The 17,423-nt window shown below is 40.0% G+C and overlaps 1 long non-coding RNA gene across 1 annotated transcript; it reads right to left on the bottom strand.

The window, feature by feature from the left end:
• Nucleotides 1–10,413: 10,413 nt before the first annotated feature.
• On the bottom strand, nucleotides 10,414–11,603 carry LOC144649114 (uncharacterized). Its single transcript, XR_013569834.1, has 2 exons — nucleotides 11,372–11,603; nucleotides 10,414–10,755 (listed from the first exon to the last, which is right to left on the bottom strand). It is a non-coding gene; the product is annotated as an uncharacterized LOC144649114 (long non-coding RNA).
• Between the last annotated feature and the right edge of the window lie 5,820 nt (nucleotides 11,604–17,423).

The raw sequence follows: 17,423 nt of genomic DNA, 5'->3' as shown, positions 1-17,423 counted from the left end.
AAGGAATCTGCCAACCTCGATCCGCGGAGGTTGCCCGGTTTTTACTGACAATGACACTTAACATTATATCGCCAATGTTTTGGCAGAATATTAGACTCGCTTGTGTAGCGTAATTGGAAGTTTTTTAATACTAGCCAGCATCAAATGAAACCAAACGATGACAAACTAACACAAGGTTTAATCCTACACATGTGTATATATACGGATAAATCTCATTCCACTATACTGTCCGTAGAACCTATGATATCATAACCCTGTTACATCTACCTTCTATGAACAAACAGAAAATTGAAAAAAATTAAGTATAAATAGAAGAGGAAGGGACAAACCTCAGTTGTCAAAAAACTAAATATATAAATGTTTACTGTTCCCTTCTTCGCTTCCTTGGTAAAAACAAACCCTCAGGTAAGCAGATCTCTTAACAATTCTGCCACTTCTAGCGGAAAGGCAGGGAAGCTGCCTGGGGATCTTGCTGTGAAGCATCTGGCAACTGCAATGCTGAAGATTCAGTTGAAACTCGTGTGACTCCTCCTCGTTTCTTGGAAAGTGGCGAAGAGTCTGAGTATCGACATTTGGCTGCACGTTTACTTCGTCTGACATCACTTAAAAGCTCTCAGGAATTTTGTAAAGATGCGAAAGATTTCTGCGGTAGCTTATTGACTAACCTTTGTTTTTAACCATTTTAACATTTTGTAAAGATACAAAAGATTTCTGCGGTGGCTTATTGACTAACCTTTGCTTTAGACCATTGTAACTGACCTGATAAGGGTCCGACCCTCACTTCAACTTTGTTTTTCAACGATTGCAGCCTCCTGGCTAACTCCTATGTCGTTTTCGTTTGATGCAATTTATGCTGCAAGTCAGGAATAACTTCTGGCTAAAGCAGGTGACTAGCCAGTAGAAGCAAAGTTCTTTGTAAGTAGTAGAAGTGAAGTTCTTCGTGAGAAGAGGCGCTGTCCAGGGGTGCTGTCTATGCCTTCTGATAGTGTTTTTCTCAACTCCAGTAGAGACAAGTGTGGATCATGGCCAGCATTAGCAGCAGTCTTCTAGATATTGTTTACCGTTTTACCACTGTTCTCAGCCTTCTAGTTGGACTGTAGATTATGAGGCGAATTTTTAATGTGTTCAAACTTATATTTCGCTACAAACTTCTGAAATTCTCTCAGTCACTCAGTCGATTTGTAATCTGTCCGTTGTCTGAGGTGATTCGGTCTGGAACCCCATATTTTGCCAGGCGAGGCTTAAGTTTGTCATTAACTCCTCTGTCGGTCTAAGACATCAGTATATCCAACTCAAAGAAATTAGAATAACGGTCAGTGGCAACAGGGTTTTCGGTGCCATTAAGCTCAAACAATATTGTATGAATCGTTCTAGCTTACCGAACGCTATTTAGCTTTCTATTTGTTTTCTCTTTCATTGAGTTTGTCGTTCACCGTAGCAGAACACAACTCCAACAACAGGTCTGCTGAGATGCTCTGCCATGGTATTGTCGGTATTTCGTGACATACTAGATATTCTTACTGCTGCTAAGGTAGAAGTCTGACCAGTAGAAGGCTTCCTTAGCACTCCTGAGACACTCCAGAATGCCCAGGTGTGCATGTGCTTTGTTAATTATGCATTGCCCCTGAACACAACACAACCCTGTATCAACAATTCTTCTCTGAAAGGAAATAGCCCTGCAACTTGGGTGGCTTGTCAGCCCTGTTCTCTGGCGAGACTTTTTTAATCACAGAAGCTAATGCCTAAAGCTCTGCATCAACTTCAGTGTCACTCTTGATTTCAAACAGGGTTGGTTTCCGAATTGGCACAAACGCTGTCAAGTCTAGGTACTCAGTCTCAACTTTTGTTGGTGATCTTGTGTCAGCAACACTCCACCCTTCTTGGTTGTCATCCTGTTTAGCCAAAGGAAGGTAGGCTCTGCTATCTGTAGCCGGAACAGTATTCTTTGCAACCGCTTCGGTGCACTTAACAGACTCTTCTTCATAATAGATTCCAGGGATTTGTGAACAATGTCAATATTGGCCTTTACGGCCATAGACATAGCCCTCAAGCCGCTTAGCCGAAAGACATTTGATAATTACTCTTACTCAATCTGGACATGGTTGCTTTTGCAAGGAGTGAGAGTCCTAGAAGCATACGTAACAGGGTGCCCATCTTGAAGGAAACATGCTGTTGCCGACAGAAAGCCGAACATTGGCCGAACATTTCGCGCGTTTTATGTCACGTGACATACTCACCGGGCTCTCGCTCACACATGTGTTTTGAGTTTTTCGTGTCGAGCGGCGAGCTTGGTGAGTATGTCTCTGTTAAAATTTTTCACACTTATTTCACATTTAACCCGTAACTATCGCCAGTTTTCTAACCACTAATGTATTGTGATTTTTCTAGCGTAATCAACCAACCAAGCTTCCGCTGTAAGAGTCTGTGAGCACTCATGAAAGAAATCGAAACCTGACTGATTTGAATTAAACTTGGACGAATCGTTTGTTGGTTGGACTGTTGTATCCACAATCGACGACAATACATGCCCCAAGACTACTCATGGAGGCGTTGCATTGTAGTACGGTCTTCGTTTATAGATCGAAGAACTTGAGCACTGGCGCTTGGGTTAAAACCTGCTTTACCTGCTCTAGACACTTGCCATGGACTTCTTATATACGAGCTCATTTTCCTTCTTGACAAGTTTTCTCACTGTTTCAGCCAAATATGCTAGGTTGGGTGCAAACTTCGGAAGTAATTTACCATGCCTAGTACTCTCTGGTCGTATTCCTTATCAGTAGGGGCCGAACATCGTAAATGACTTTCAGCTTGTTTGGATCAGCACTGACGCCCTCTTACGATATTATTTTGGCCCGTGTTGCTGACTTGCTTCTGTGTAAATGCATCTTCTCTGAATTTAGCTTAATGCCCTTCTGCCAACAGTGGTTGAACACGTCTCTCGGGTAAGTAAGTAAGTAAGTAAGTAGGTAGGTAGGTAGGTAGGTAGGTAGGTAGGTAGGTAGGTAGGTAGGTAGGTAGGTAGGTAGGTAGGTAGGTAGGTAGGTAGGTAGGTAGGTAGGTAGGTAAGGTAGGTAGGTAGGTAGGTAGGAGTAAGTAAGTAAGTAAGTAAAGTCTTTATTTAACGAGGGGAGCACTAAAATAGCATAAAAACACTAACAAACCAGTGGCCCTCAATAATTATTTACATTAAAATATAAAAATACACAGAACAATACGAATATTAAAACTATGGATAAACTATGAAATATTACGAATAAAAATACAAGAAATATGAGATAAAATATTAAAAGGTAAAAAGAGTAAAAGTGTAACTAAATTACAGAATAAAATGATTTAAAAACTGCTGTTCTTTAAAAATTCTCTTCCAAAGAGAGTTCCTAAAAGCTTTAATCGTTGATAATTTTCGCATAGATAGGGGTAGGCTGTTCCATTCTTTACAAGCAGTCACGATAAAAGTTCTGCCACCTTCAGTTAATCGTTTGATAACTGGATGAACAATATTAAAGTTGGCATATCTTGTATTTCGTGAATGAGTCTCGCTAGTAAGCTTAAGTAAGCTTTTCAGATAGGTGGGTACATGCCCCTGTAAACGCTTGTATATAATACAGCACTTAGTTAGTTTAGCCTGTTCGGTAAATGGTATCCAGTTAAGTTTATTGAACAGCTTTACAGAGTTCGCTTGGCGATCGGCATCGAGAATTACTCTTGCAGCCCTCTTCTGCAGTTTTAGAACACGTGTGAGGGTATGTTTATCACAGTTGGTCCAAACCACGCTCACGTAATCAATAATCGGTCTAATTATGGTGTTATAGTAAAGTAGTCTATGTTTTAGAGGTAAGCAGCATTTGATCCTCTTTAAAATTCCTATCCGCTGCGACAGTTTTATACATATTTTGTCCACATGAGGGATAAATGTTAGTTCATGGTCGATCTCTAGACCCAAAAGCTTTGCACATTGGACATTTTCAAGTTGCTTTCCATTAACAGCAATAGCAAGGTCCTGGCTAATTCTGGTTGAAAGTCGCTTACCAGTGACGGTAATTAAGCACTTTTGTCTTGCTCTCATTAAGAGGAAGTTTATTTGCTGTTGCCCACTGGTCGACTTCAGAAATCGCTGTAGTCAGTGAGCTTTGTAAGAAATCAACGGAACGTTACCATAGTTAGCGGTGGAGGTTACTGTTGTGTCGTCTGCATATAAGTCAATCTGAGCAGAGCTCACATGTAGCGGAAGATCGTTAATGAAAGCGATGAAAAGCAAGACCCAGAATACAATTGAGCCCTGAGGTACACCATGACAAACACAAGCAGTGTTCTCGGTCGTGGTCTTCATGTAGTGATCTTCATGAGCTCCTTTATCCGTGTCTCTCTCTTCAAAGACCGGAATGTCGTCTGCCATAGCCTTCTGCCCTTGTAGGCATTCAAGTGCAATACCAATTCTTCTCTGAATCTCTCCTCGAGTTGGGGATACACCGAACGGCATTTGAAGCCTCCAATACCGGCCCCAAGGTGTTCCAAAGGTAGTTGCATAGCTGTTCAGCCCACCCAGTTGTATGTGCCGGAAAGCTTATTCGCATCTGGAACTGTGAACACCTGGGCCTTTGAATATGACGCTGGACTCCGGATCGAGCCTTCTGGGTTCGAGCCCTGGCCGGTGAGATGCGTTGTGTTCTTGGGAAAACACTTTACTCTCATTGTGCCTCTCTCCACCCAGGTGTACAAATGGATACCGGCGATATTAATGCTTGGGGTAACCCTGCGATGGATTAACATCCCATCCAGGGGGGATAACAAATACTCCTAGTCGCTTAATGCTTCAGCAACCGGGATAAGCTCCGGCCTGATGGGCCACTAGGCTCGAACGCAGACTTTACCTCACTGACTCTCAAGCCCAGAATGGATTTGCATGCACCACTAACAATGAGGAACTCGATGCTGTACCCTTTTATTGTTCTTTAGGATTAACAACCTTGAATCTTTCCTTGTCCAAAGGTTCAACTTCTGACTGGATGTACCAGAGTTACAGAGGTTTCCTCTAACTCGATCAAACTGTTTTGCCTGTAGGGCCTTGTCACTGTCTCCTCCTTCATGATGTTAAAAGCTGATCCACTGTCCAGCTGAAACTTTTCCTCCTTTTCATTGACAAATAGGATGCCAAAATCTTTGTTAGGGTGATCACTTGCCGCAAATCAATTAACCTGCCACTCAACTTTAATCTTAGCCACATATTCATATTCTGATCCATTGAAAAAATAATCTTGTTAGATTTTTTGGTAGCAAACTACAAAAAGAATTGCTTACAGCAGTGCGCATGCGTTCTTGTGTTTAGTTTGGGGGCTTCTCTGGTACCCTTATTTCCAAGTTTGACCTCGCTCGACTGAATCTTTGCCACTTGACAGGGAGATTTTCACCGCACAAATCCGACTTTCCTGAAAGCGGTATATTCACAGGAATAATTATCACACTTGGTTGTGTATCCGAAGCCTGAATTCTGAGTCGAAACGCAACCACACGCAACCACTTTCTTCTCCCGAGGAAAGCATAATGTAGAAATATTGAAACGGTGTCCACAAAAGACACCTAACAAAACTCACCAAGTTTACTTCCAGCAAGGCTTTGATTTAAGGTATAAATTTCAAATATCATTTAAATAAAATCAAATTGCCCTGTTTGCTGTATCGTTGCCGTCTGCCGGCCTCTCAGGCCGAATTGACGCAATTTCGGTGAATTGCCGCTAATTTGGTTCATAGGCGTACGGGCACCTTCGGTCCTGGGGAGGCGGAGACCTTTTTGCCCGAAAAAAAAAATGGCATGGGTTGAAAGCCGAAAAAAGTGGCATAAAAAAAAGAAAATAAAACGTGCATTGAAATAGTTGTGTACAAACTTCGCCTGTTTGCTTTATAACGTGATGAAAGGGGGGTAGAAATGTCGGCGGATCGACACGATCCGATCGATCCGACACGGGTGGACTCGACCCGTCAACCGGATGTCATTTCGCGAGAGACTTAGAAAAAGTTCACCATAACGTGATGAAAGGGGGTAGAAATGTCGGCGGATCGACACGATCCGGTCGATCCGACACGGGTGGAGTCGACCCGTCAACCGGATGTCATTTCGCGAGAGACTTAGAAAAAGTTCACCATAACGCGATGAAAGGGGGGTAGAAATGTCGGCGGATCGACACGATCCGGTCGATCCGACACAGTTCGAGTCGTCCCGTCAACCGGATGTCATGTCGCGAGAGACTTAGAAAAAGTTCACCATAACGTGATGAAAGGGGGTAGAAATGTCGGCGGATCGACACGATCCGATCGATCCGACACGGGTGGAGTCGACCCGTCAACCGGATGTCATTTCGCGAGAGACTTAGAAAAAGTTCACCATAACGTGATGAAAGGGGGTAGAAATGTCGGCGGATCGACACGATCCGGTCGATCCGACACGGGTGGAGTCGACCCGTCAACCGGATGTCATTTCGCGAGAGACTTAGAAAAAGTTCACCATAACGTGATGAAGGGGGGGTAGAAATGTCAGTGGATCGACACGATCCGGTCGATCCGACACGGGTGGAATCGACCCGTCAACCGGAAATCATTTCGCGAGAGACTTAGAAAAAATTCACCATAACGTGATGAGAGGGGGGTAGAAATGTCGGCGGATCGACACGATCCGGTCGATCCGACACAGTTCGAGTCGATCCGTCAACCGGATGTCATTTCGCGAGAGACTTAGAAAAAGTTCACCATAACGTTTTGAAGGGGGATAGAAATGTCAGTGGATCGACTCGATCCAGTCGATCCAACACGGGTGGAGTCGACCCGTCAACCGGAAATCATTTCGCGAGAGACTTAGAAAAAGTTCAATATAACGCCATGAAGGGGGGTAGAAACGCGGCGGATCGACTTGATCCGGTCGATCCGACACCGGTCGAGTCGACCCGCCAACCGGAATAATGCAATGTAATCCGTTTTGTAATGTATCCTTTATTGATTTTCTGTGGGAAATTTAATCAAATTTGTTTCACATTGCAAGGAAACTGGAAGAAACCGAATAACTTGTTAAAAACTGACTTCTTTAAGAAGATATGTCCTAACTGAATGCAATCAATAGACTAAGGCCATCCCAATAAAATATTTCGTTTCCCATCGCCCCGTCCCTTGTGATGGTGGGTCGGTCGGTCGGGAAAAAAAAGAAAAAAGAGAATGAACACTTGAAGGGATCTGGGTTCCAGAAAAGGCCGGGCTGCTACTTAAGAAAGCCTGATTACAAAGTCAACTCGAAGAAGACAAAGACAAAGGCATGACATCATACCAATTGTGTTAATAAAACAAGATCGTGTGCTTGTAAATTGAAGTACTTGCTTCTTTGAATAGTGTACCTGGAATTTTGTTTTTTTTTACTTTTCGAAAAAAATGGGTCGGTCGGGCGATGAGAAACGAAACATTTTATTGGGATGGCCTAATGTACACGATCAGAAAAGCAATGAAATGTGCGCTCATTATTGAAACTGGAACCTGTTGTGTATGTTTTAATTCGTTAAGTTGCGTTTTGTTATGTCGACTAAAATATAACGTTAACCCCTGACAATTAAAACTTATTGTTCATTTAATTGGGCTTTCTTTTTTGGGCTTTGGATTTATTGTTACCAAACTTGTCCGCAAGTGCGAATGGCCCATTTGTGTAAAATAAGGAAAAGTCAGTTATCAGTGTGATTACAAAAAATCGGCAACTCGATTCGACTCAACTCGAATCGTGACGCGAATTTGTTTAAAAGGTGCGATGAGAAACTCTCAAAAGAGTTTCTAAACAATAAAATTTAAAAGGACAAAGGATAGTGGTATAAATGGTAAAGAAGCCGAAAGTTTGTTGTAAATTAATACAATGATTGGCATATTATGCATTACATTCATGCGTGATGTTAATGTTGGTTGATACTTCGAGCGTGAGCCTAAAGAATCAGACCGATTTCCGCGTTTTGCTTAAAAAGTACTGATCGTCTGCCGCCCGTTTATAGAACGAGTAATACATGGCATGTTGGTACCCCGCGTTTCGCTGAACTGCGTACCGATTATCTGCACACGCTATTAGAACGAGTAATACATGGCTTGGTTAGTATCATGCCTGAGTTTGCTCGCCGGTATTTGTGCTTGAGGTTCATGATTAATGTTGGTGGTTGATACTTCGAGCGTGGGCCAGACCAACCGAATATTCCGCGTTTCGCTAAAAACGTACCGATTATCTGCACACGTTTATAACTTTTATAGAACGAGTAATGTATAGCATGGTTTGTGTCATGCCCGGGTTTGCTCGCCGGTTTTTGTGCTTTGCATTCATGATTTATGTTGTTGGTTGATACTTCGAGTGTGGGTCGAAAGAATCAGACCGAATATCGCGCGTTTCGCTTAAAACGCACCAATTAGTATCTACACACGTTTATAGAACGAGTAATACACGCAGTTGAGCTTGTATCATGCCTAGCTATTCCTAGATTTGCTTGTTTGGATTTTCGTAACCTTACTTGTATGTTACGATAAGTCTCTCGCCAATAGAATTCTTGTAAAGGCTGTTTGCTAGACGAGTCGTCACGACTCGATCGAGTCGAGTAGCGTCGGACTTTTTCTACCCTTCTTCATATCCTCCCTGTATTTAAGCAAAGTCTCTCGCGACTATTTCGAGACTTAATTACGCACTTATACGAGTGTTTGCGACCACATTCTTTTAGAACGAGGTATATATATAGTCATTTGCTTGGTTAATTCGTGATATTGTTTAGTGTCCGTTCTATTGTCGTGCATTCGCTTCACCGTTTTACGGGTTTTTGGTGTCTCGCGACGTGTGATGGGTCGACTTTACTTTGTGATGACGGGTCGTCACGACCCGACACGGATCGCCACCAGTTTTGACGACCCGGCGATCCGTGTCGGATCGTCGCGATCCGCCGAAATTATTCAGGGGTTAGTCTGAAGACAAAATCACTTCCGGTGACGGGTCGTCGACCCGACTCGGACCGTCACCAGTTTTGACGACCCGGCGATCCGTGTCGGATCGTGTCGTATCGTCACCAACCGCCGAAATTATTCAGGGGCAAGTCTCATAACAAAGTCACTTCCGGTGACGAGAATTAACTTCCGTTCAGCTGTCTCGCGAAATGACTTCCGGTTGACGGGTGGTTACGATCGTCACGGATCGTCACGACGTTGGCGACCCGCCGATCCGTGTCGGGTCGACACCACCGTTGTCGACCCGACACAGTTCGGGTATATTGGACACGGATGCCTCGCCCCCCCGCCTCGTACGCCTATGATTTGGTTTCCTTCGCGCAATATCAGCCCTAGGAGCGAACAAACAGCAAAGAATACAACCCCAGTGTGCTTTGGGTAAATATTAAGTACAAACAAAAGCATTAAACACAGTTCATTTGCCTGCTGTAGTATTTCTAATTTATAAAAATCGATTTTGGCAATTTTCTGAGCTCTTGACAACCAGATAGTGATTTTAGGAGATTCAGGGCGTCATTTTTGCTCGACATGACGTACCAGTTGAGGAGTTTTGAATGGTTTATTGTACAAGTTTCGTTATGACTGATATTGATCAAGTGCTTTATGAAGCCAGGCAAACACCTAGCTGAAAAAATTGAAACTTTGGATAATATTTCCCTCTTCACTAACCAGGAGAAAAAAATGAGTACCGGCAAATTTTAAGGGAAACCCTACTTTCTTGCTCCGAAATGAACGACAAAAAAGAGCAAAAAGTCTTACAGCTATTACAGACATCGGAATAATAAATATCTGGCTTTTTTCTAATGACGTAAAGCATTATTTTGAAAGCCATGCTTATTTATTTCTACATGTGAGTCCACATCATTAGCAGCTATGGCGTCCGGAAAGCGTGTGTCATTTTTGTTTAAGCGCTCGTTAAGCTTCCAATTTTTGTTATCCAATCAAAAACGAGCACGAGCACTCGATGGTACTCCCAAAATTGTTGCTTAGCAACTAGGCAACAAAAACTTTGGACTCAGTCCGGTGTCTGAGACCGGAATTCGCCACCAACTGGTACTTGTTTCCTCGACAATCGTATTCTCACATGGAGTTGAGGTTGAGGTGGAATCGAGGTTGTTATTTTTAAATAGGCTGACGTAGCCGCTGGCGCTGTAAGCGGTATGCGTCACATTTCGACACAAATGATACAGGAAATGTCTTTAGAGTTGTCATACTCTAGCTCCTTTGGCTTATATCATAGAAAGATTGAAGTAGGTCAACTGTTTCGTTCCTCGAATGGCTTAGGTTCAACGCGCTGCCATGTCTTTCGTTCGGTAGCAGAACGAGGTGCATAATATTAATCAAAGTATAAAGACTAGAATGACGGGGTAACACGTAAACCGGCAATCTCGTATCAAAAGTGAAGACATACAACAACTGCATGCTATCATGATTCTTTGCATTTTGTTATTTATTTGAGATCACGACAATTTTCATCCTGATGACTTTGTCCATCTTTGAACAGCTACTTATGAGTCATCCCTTCAGTTTACTGCTTAAATTTTTCACAAGCTTCATATTAAAACTAAAACTTCTTCTGAACAGCAATCATCTTTCAAAGCTGATAGTTAATTATAAAATCAGTTTTTCTATTATTGTTTTCAGGTATGATTCTGGTTTAAGCATCTCCTTGTTATTGTCTCAAGTCTCCTCGCTTCGCGTCTGGTGCACTGCAGGCAGTCTCAGCGAAGGCACACAAGCGCTGCAGTCGATTAGCGGTCTGTAAATAAAACAGATTAGCTGAGCAAATAAAACTATTATTTGAGGGTCATAATGATGCTAGCCTAACCATACATCAACCGCAGACAAGCTTAAAATTAAGCCACTTAGTTGATTTACCTCTCTTAACTTCAACTCGATAATCAAATATGTGTTCCACACGCAAACCGCAAACCGATAGTTACTTTAGACACGAACCATTTTGTAAAAAATTGTCCGTCGAACCAATTGTTCAAAACAAGAGGATATGTTGTTAGACCTTCGTTATGTTGTATTGGTAGATTGTGTTAAGAATTAAAACCAGCAAAACGAAGTTAAATTGATAAAAGAATTTTGTCAATACTGGACCGAAATAAGCCTGACTATACAAACAAAGAAAAGCCCAATATGATAAAAACTTCTCGGATCGTTTTAAACTAGTTAGAACACTTATATCTTTTCCTGAAACTTCACAATAGTGATGACATGTATCAGACGTTACATGATCCTAACGGGCTCGGGACAAACCTCTCGAAACAACAACTTAAAAGCAGCTCCTACTATACAATATTTAAATCAATTTTAATAGGAAGAGCTAGAAAAAAATGAGCTGAAATGAGCACAAAAAGGCACTGTACCCCTTCACAGGTCTCTAGTTGTCGTTTTCCTCCCACTCCACCAGCTCCCATGGTGAAAGCCTCGCTTTGAGAAACAAACGTCGACGCAAGGATTGCCAAAATGAGAACCACAGTAACTAACTTGGAATTCATCTTGACTGAAGTGATGCTCTTGAGAGAGATTCGGAAGAAGACAGCCCTGTGCGAGTGAAAAGTTTGAACTCAAACGGATGTGTGAGATTCCAAACACATGTGATTCATTTTATAGACACATATTACACTCGTCAGCCGGAATTTGTTTCCTACAAATTAAAAACACAAGATATAAAGATAATAAAATCAACCACGTATATATGAACTGACGAATAACAAATGCGGTCAAATGAATGAGTTTCCGTTGTAATCTCAATTATATTTCCTCTTTCACTTCCTTGCTCGCAGTTAGAAGTTAATCATTTTATTGCAATGTAAGGTTATTGCAACAGCAAGATCCAGTTATCACTCTCTTAAAACTTCCATTTGATGTCACCAAGGGCATGCAACTGTCAGGTATAACACTGCTTTCGTTTGACATAATACGGCGTTAATATCTTTATCCGTGGGATTATCAATTGCGGTATCTAAGGGGCTCAGCCCTAAGGGTCCAATTCGTTTTAACCACTGATTTTTATCGATCAACGAAAGCAAGCCGTTCGAAATTGAACAACATGAAAGTTTATTATCTCCATGAATTTGCGCCAATCTGTGCTAGATCTTCCGCTCGTGGAAATTAAAATGATATTTACTCGCTTCGTGCTGGGCTTTCAGCTTTAAGGGTTTTGTTTGGTCATTTATGGAATTCACTTAGCAATAGTGAACAACATTATCAGAGATTGTAGTTCTTGTAAGGTATCACTTAAGCCTTGATTTTACAGAATTTTTCACTTCAAATGTAAACAAAATAGTTGATATTGCTGATAAATTTCTTAGATTACTGCAGTTGTGTGTTATTACTAGACTAGGTGGTTCCCAATTTTCATTTATTTTAACCTCAGGCTTAAAGCACCATGAGAAACTAACCGATTTGACCAAAATACGTTTGCGTCGACAATGACATTCAGTAAAGTAAACAATTTATCAACCCTGTTTTTAATTCAAAGAAAACACAGCAAACTGGAATTTAGCAAATTACTGCATATTTTGGCACTCGCAATAATTTTAATTTTTTCTGCGCGTATTGGGCAAGAAGATCGTAAAATAAAAACTGGAAGAGAAGCAAGTTTAATTTTCTGCAACCACAGTCAAATCACACTTGAGAATCTTCAATGGTTGAATTGAAAGTCAAAACTTTCCATTTTGACAAAGATATCGCTCGTAAAATGTATTTTAATTATCATTATCTAGAGAGCATGCTGTGGGGAACCAACATTTGTCAGTGGAACAAATTGAATAATAAAAAGGTCTTCTACAACGCCAACGGTAGAATGTACTTAAAAGTGTTTCAGCATTAGTATTATCACACGAGAATTTTCTTGTTTAGCTTAGTGTATAAAACCTAACAGACAAGGTGGCACCAATAGAATTTAACCGATTAAAGAATTATCTAGTTCCAAATAATGTATGACAGAATTATCTTGGATTGTGGTTTGTCATGCTGTGAAAACCGCGCACGTCAACTTTACGAATAACGTAGAAAAGACGGAAGTAGCCACGGTTTGTGATTTGTTTTTTTTTTTTTTACGTTACTCAGTAACATTTTTTTGGACTAAAAGTAAGGTAAAGAAAATTGGTGATATTTTATTTAAATTTTTGCGAAAAGTGCCAATTTTTCTTAAGTATCAGCTCACTTGGATCTGATGTACAACATGGCTGCTCTCAGTTGAATCGTTCTAGCTCTGATCGATTTATTGTAATGTCTTCTAAAACATGCGCGTGTCACGCATTTTAATTTAACTTTTTGTAACAAATGAATCAATTAAATGAGTTATCTGAAACATACACTTGAGAAAACGGATTACTAGTGTCTACACACAGAAGAATCTGCTGCTCAGGTAGGTTTAGTGATAAGAAAATCCTTTCCGAGCATTTATAATTTTTACTGGGTTATAAAGACTATTGTTTACACACGATTACAGAAAAGTGTATTTACAATGAGGGACTCTCAAAGAAACGTTAACATACTTGATGCTTAAGAGTATTTCCGTAAACTTCACACTTTTACTGAACATTTAAAAAAAAGGGATAAAAGAGGATACTGTAGTTAAATCTTTGTCATGTGTAATAGAGATGCGAGTTGCTTGCAGAACGCGCAAACATACGCAAGAGATTAACAAAAAAAACCTGTTTCTTGTTTTAAAAACGTGACATGTAGTTCTAGTTTTACGTTGAAAAAATGCCATCTGCCTAGCCGGTCAGTCGTGTTCGCTCCAGGGAGAAGTAACTATTTTTTTTAGAATTGTCTTCTTTGGTGAAATGGGAATCATTTCTGTTAATATTTAGACAAGCTTTCTGCACAAGATTTTATTTACTGACATATAATACTTATTTATATTTATTTAATATATATTTATTTATTTATTTCACCACACGAAATAGTCAACATCAAATAGTATTGACGCGACTCGTAAAATTGGACAGTAGTGGTATAGTTTTCCTAGCTCCTGAATAAGATTATTAAAATAACCGTTAACACTACACTCTCCGTTTGATTGTATGGATACTTAAATTGCTAGTTGTCGCCTTTCAGTCTTTTTAGATATAGGAAAAATAATTAAAAAATTAAGACAGATATCACACTTTTTTCGTATATGACTGTCAGTTCAAAAGGCTTTTCCGACGTGATCTTATAGCTGTACTTCATGCTTTTTATAATAGAAAATTGGCAAGAATAAACGATCACGATTGTTCTCGTTAAAAAATACTGAGGGGAATTAGTTGTGTATCCAATTCATAAATGTAACAACACATACTCCAAATACGTATGTATAACTTTTCACGTTTAAAACGAAAGAGAATGTAGTTTGGTTTTGATGTAAGATAAGTTTAAATATCGCAGAGTGGGTCTCGATATCTTTAAAAGAGCACCGTCTGAAGAGCGTGAAGGTAGAGTAGGAAAAAATAATAATAATAACATTGTCGATGACTTACGATGTATGTTTTGATATACTATTCTCTCAATAAACATTCCAGGAAGTAACGAGAGATAATATTCGTATTCCCCAGCTGTGCTTGCAGTCAATATTTTGAAAGTTGCACCTTTATATCGCACAGAATAAATATCACAAGTTGTCTATGTTTTATTGCCTTCCAATTGGCACTTGAGCCTGGATAAAAAGAGAACGTACCTCAAGATTTTTTTCAACTCTCATTGATTAAAATGTATCGTGGTCCAACATACTGAGAGTTAGGTAAGAAATTAAATCGCCACTTTTTAAAAGTTAGCCTTCTTTTGAAAATTTGGAGAGGTTCAATTAAATTCGGTGAAAAATACCGAGAGTCGATGAGAACGTATGAGACGATAGCTAGATTATAGGCAAAATCAGAAAGATGAAATGGCATAATCAGGCACATAGACATTTACAACTTGTTTTGTCATCGACAAAGTTTTGATAAGAGCAAATAATTTTTCCTTAGTGCCTTCACCTGGAATAAAACATTAACGGCAATATATTGATAGCCAGGCTTCTAATGGTTCTGGTTCCACATATTAACGGATTTTAAGTGTTAATGGACATTACTTGGAACTTGGCAATTCTGTGATACATCTCAAGTACTTTTTGTGTTCTGCCGAGTGGATCTAAAGTGTACTTACTGGATTTCCAAAAGACACGAAATTACTATAAAATGATTACGAGAAGTCATTTCCACGTCACTAAATCTTTCTTGAAAATTGAAACCTCTTCTCAGAAAACTGTAAAGAATTTTTAAATATGTTGACTCCAGGTTACTCAAGCTTCGCTTGTAAGATAATATATTGTTCCGTGAGATTTTCCATGAATAAAAAAAAAATCAATAGTATAGCCCACTCTTACTATCGATTCAGACATAACACGAGCACCCACTGACCTTGCCTCAAAAGCTGACACGTCAGCTTGTTTCCTTGATCGTCATGTTTCCTAGCAACGTCGCCACAATAATTGCGGGCTCAGTTCATTCTCGAAGACATGATTCCGTCTAAAAAGGATTTGTTAAGACAAAAAAAATGGTGCAAAATTGCAATTGGAAATATTTTTCCTTACGACGTTTGAATTTATACTCAATCCTGACATGATTTTAAGAAATTTGGACATCGGCATTCGGCTTTCACACCAGGCTCAAATTCAACTATTACATTATTTAAATGTAATCTCCGTTCCCATGAGCTAAAAATGTTAAACTTATGGGAAGTCCACCAGTGAAATAAAGACTGAAATTTTACGAAGGTTTTTAACTGAGCTTCAACTTTAGCTAAATACTTTCTAGTCATAAGCCAGGTTCTGTGTTAAGCTGCTTAGTCTTATTAGATTCAAATTTGCTTATTTCGAGTTCTAGAGCGCTTTCCTTTTGTCAGAACTAGTCGGCCATACCGGTATATTCGAGAACAGAATTCCGTTGTTAGTCAGATTCGCCCTGTCAAAACCACTGGACCGGCTGGCCAGCTCTGACAAACGGAATGCGCCCTTAGACTAAGGACTACTATGTCGTTCCCAGGGAACACTTCATACATCTCCAATTTGCCCATATTGACTATAACTTTGTTCCCAGGGAACACTTCATACATCTCCAATTTGCCCATACTAACTACTTTATTCTACTTTATTCTACTTTATACTACTGAATTCCGTTGTTAGTCAGATTCGCCCTGTCAAAACCACTGGACCGGCTGGCCAGCTCTGACAAACGGAATGCGCCCTTAGACTAAGGACTACTATGTCGTTCCCAGGGAACACTTCATACATCTCCAATTTGCCCATATTGACTACAACTTTGTTCCCAGGGAACACTTCATACATCTCCAATTTGCCCATACTAACTACTTTATTCTACTTTATTCTACTTTATACTACTGAATTCCGTTGTTAGTCAGATTCGCCCTGTCAAAACCACTGGACCGGCTGGCCAGCTCTGACAAACGGAATGCGCCCTTAGACTAAGGACTACTATGTCGTTCCCAGGGAACACTTCATACATCTCCATTTTGCCCATATTAACTACTTAACTTTGTTCCCAGGGAACACTTCATACATCTCCAATTTGCCCATACTAACTACTTTATTCTTTCTTTTAGATGAATCATTGCTTCTACTATTGTAGCTACACAAACAAAAAGTCTAGTTTACTAGCACGCCTTAACTAATAATAACATGCTAATAACTTCCCATGTGTGTTCACAAATTATCAGAGAGATCAGAATAACGCGAGAATAAAGAACAAGGAAATTTTGCCTTTATGTACCACCATAAATTTTTCTCAAAAGTAAAGATAATTTTTATGTGGAATTTGTCGTCATTTGTGTAGTCTGAATCTAGTTTTGGGAAAGGAGGTCCTTCAAAAAAAACGGAATATATGTTTTGTTGCATGTCACTTAATTAAAATTAACTGAACAGGTATTAATTATTGAATTGACGGACACAATAAATAAAGTAGGATTCGCAGTATTGGTGACTTTTTTCCATTTAATCTTGGCCAAGAATCAGGACCACGAATCAGTTAATCTTCTCGCGAAGCATCGTCTTAAAATAACTAAAGTTTTCATTGCACTATCATCTCTGCCCTCCATCTCCTATTAACTGTTACAGAAAAAATCGAAAAAGTTGGTGTGAAAAGTTGATTTTTTTCTGCGGAAACTTTGCTGACTTGCGTGACAAACGAAGCCAAACAACTCAGAGGTTGGCCACTTTCTCTCAAAGGCGTTTATCAATTACATTTATCAGTGGAAATGCTTCTCAGCCACCGGAGATGATTTTTTTTTTATGCGGATCACTTCAACACTATATGAACAGTGTGTCTTATCGGTTGTAGTGTTCGTACGTCTTTATTACTCTTAAGCAATATTCAGTCTAATGGTACTTTTATTAATAATCAGTGCCATCTTTTTCTTTCCGCTATTTTTCTT

Source organism: Oculina patagonica, chromosome 4, assembly GCF_052425735.1.
Source record: "Oculina patagonica isolate OP01 chromosome 4, crgOcupat, whole genome shotgun sequence".
In the NCBI taxonomy this organism is placed as follows: Eukaryota; Metazoa; Cnidaria; class Anthozoa; order Scleractinia; family Oculinidae; genus Oculina; species Oculina patagonica.
The sequence above is the reverse complement of the archived record's forward strand: the minus strand, read 5'-3'. Positions and strand labels throughout refer to the sequence as shown.